This window comes from Euphorbia lathyris, chromosome 5 (assembly GCF_963576675.1).
Source record: "Euphorbia lathyris chromosome 5, ddEupLath1.1, whole genome shotgun sequence".
In the NCBI taxonomy this organism is placed as follows: domain Eukaryota; kingdom Viridiplantae; phylum Streptophyta; class Magnoliopsida; order Malpighiales; family Euphorbiaceae; genus Euphorbia; species Euphorbia lathyris.
The window spans coordinates 83,873,088-83,875,834 of NC_088914.1; the positions used below are offsets into that span (position 1 = coordinate 83,873,088).

Here is a 2,747-nt window from a genome sequence, read left to right on the forward strand (position 1 = left end):
ACTTTGTGTGGAAAAGGTGGTTTGGGTACAAAAATTTTTGTACTTGAGCCAATTGGTGAACTTTTTGCGTTTAATGTATCTTCTTTGGATTTTGGCAAATTAGTTCCTGGTAAAGTTGAATCTTCGGGCATTTCCGGACCTAAGTAATTTTTCCCTGAATGAAGAGTGATAGCCCTCACATGTTCTTTAGGATTTTCTTCCGTATGGCTGGGAAGACTTCCCTCTTTTCGGGATGGAATTGATTTAGCAAGTTGTCCAATTTGAACCTCCAAATTATGGATACTAGATGAATGGTTTTTAATAAGCTGATCGAATTTATTCTCGATCCGTTTAAAACCATCGTCGTGATTACTTATTTTTCCACTCATAGCATCTATGAATTTGTCGATTTTAGAAGATAAAGTACTAATCGTATCTCTTGATTGATTTTGATAATTATTGGTACGATTTTGATTAGCATTCGCATTATTATTATCCTTCCAGTTAAAGTTAGGATGATTTCTCCATCCAGGATTATAAGTATTGGAATAAGGGTTATTAGTTTGGTTTTGCCCTTGGACAAAATTTACCTGTTCATTCTCGCTCATACCTTTATAATCCACATCCGCTGGGATTGGATTACCGTTAGAATCGCACGGTGCCATAAACCTATCAATTTTGTGTGATAAGGCAGAAAATTGGGCTTGTAGCATCGCAACTGGATCAAGATTTACTATACCTTTAACGGATGATGTGTTTGAGGATGATGGCTTCGCCACCGGTATGTGTCCACATGCTGCTGTTTAACGCCATTTCCTCCAAAAGTTCTCTTGCTTGGGCAGATGTCTTCTTCATAAATAACCCTCCCGACATAGCATCTAATGAACCTCTTGTTGTAGGGTTTAAACCATTATAAAATGTTTGCATTAAAAGTGCATCGGGCAATTGGTGGTGTGGGCATAAACGTTGAAGTTCTTTAAAACGTTCCCAAGCCTCATAAAGAGTTTCATTATCATTTTGAGAAAAAGATGTTAACTCTTTTATGACTCTTGCGGTTTTTGCTAAAGGAAAATATTTTGATAAAAACGCTTGGGCTAATTGTTCCCAAGTTTCAAAAGTTGCGGCTGGCATAGAAGTTAACCATTCTTTGGCTCTATCCTTCAAAGTGAAAGGAAAGAGGCGAAGTTTGATTGCTTCGGCAGTCACGTCTGTTATTTTAAAAGTTTCACAAATTTTAAGGAAATTTGTCAAGTGGGTGTTAGGATTTTCGTTAGGTAACCCAAAAAACGTCACATTATTTTGTAACATATTAAGCAAAGCGGGCTTAATTTCAAATTGGTTTGCGGCAATTCTGGGTCTAACTATGTTGTTGGTCACACCGGCCACTCCTGGCCTAGCGTAATCCATAAGTGTTGGTGGATCTGCCATTTTTTCTGGCTCGGTATCTCTAATTTTTAATGGAGTTTTGTTTTTGTTTTTCTTGTTTTTCTTGTTCTTTTTAATGGTTCTTTCAATTTCTGGGTCTATAGGGTCTGGTGTGGTGCCTGAACTTCGAGAACTGCGCATGAACCTGAAATCTTGCACGAACCGAAACTACCTTCAAAACAGAATTTGAAAAATAAATATGTTAGTAATTTGAAATAAATTAAATATAAAAGTTTGAATAAGTATGTGTAAACCTAGATTCGAAATAAAACACGAAAAATCTAAATTTTTGTTAAAAAAATTGGCGATCCCCGGCAACGGCGCCAAAAACTTGTTGAGCGATTTCCGCAAGTGCATGGTTTCGCTTGTAGTAATAAAAAGATATCGATCCCACAGGGAACGCTTTTTTAACGAAAACTTATTTTAATTCAGTTTGATTCACGTTTTAGGTTTATAATATGGAAAATCGTTTAATTGGATTTGGTTTAGAAATTGATAGAATAAGAATTAGATTAGAGTATGAAGAATGTTAGAAATCACTTCTGATTTAAGGATGAATTTACAAGACAGAAACGTTTAGTGCTTTAGAAAAGTGAATAAATGTATTCGTTTGCATTAAGCAAAGAAAACAGCTTTAAACTTTGTATAAATTAAATAAATGTAATAACGTAAACTCCTTCAATTAAAAGGCATTGAACGCAACAATCCCCTAACTGGTTAGATTGCTTCCTTAACCGAATTGATACTTTATCCAAGATACCAATTTGCCTAAGTGTTCAACAAAGTTTCCTTGTAAAGATTTTGAATGCAACTATGTTTTAATGAAAACACCAGAACTCACTTCGGATCATTTACTATAAGTGCTACATAAAAATCTATCGAATAGAATAAATTTTGTTAGATGAAGTATGAATTTGATACAAGTTTACAGAGAACAAGAAGCATGGAAGCTTTCGACGACTTTCAAGCGAACGGTTTGTCAATCCTTTCCTTGAACCTCGTTAGAGTTTGTCAGGCTCCGGGGCGAATCCTCTACTAAATCTTCTCGCTGAATCTTCGGAATAGAGATTGGTCTATCTACTACCAAAATGTAAACTAATATGAACAAATCTAAATGCTACTGTGTTTGTAATTATTTGATAAACAATGTGTGTACATCATATTGCTTTTTACAAAATCGAACTTCTAACTCTGAATCGCTTGACTCAGAATTTCTGCATTAATTCTGTACTAAGTCTTCTCTTCAATATATTTTAACTCTGAAATCAACTCTCTATTTATAGATGTTGAGGAGCTGTGTCTAAGGAACGTGTCTGCTTGTGAAGAGGCGTTCTTATCCAATC

The 2,747-nt window shown here is 35.2% G+C and overlaps 1 non-coding gene across 1 annotated transcript; it reads left to right on the forward strand.

The window, feature by feature from the left end:
• Positions 1–922: 922 nt before the first annotated feature.
• LOC136231438 (small nucleolar RNA R71) lies at positions 923–1,029 on the forward strand. Its single transcript, XR_010689823.1, has one exon. It is a non-coding gene; the product is annotated as a small nucleolar RNA R71 (small nucleolar RNA).
• Positions 1,030–2,747: the final 1,718 nt, after the last annotated feature.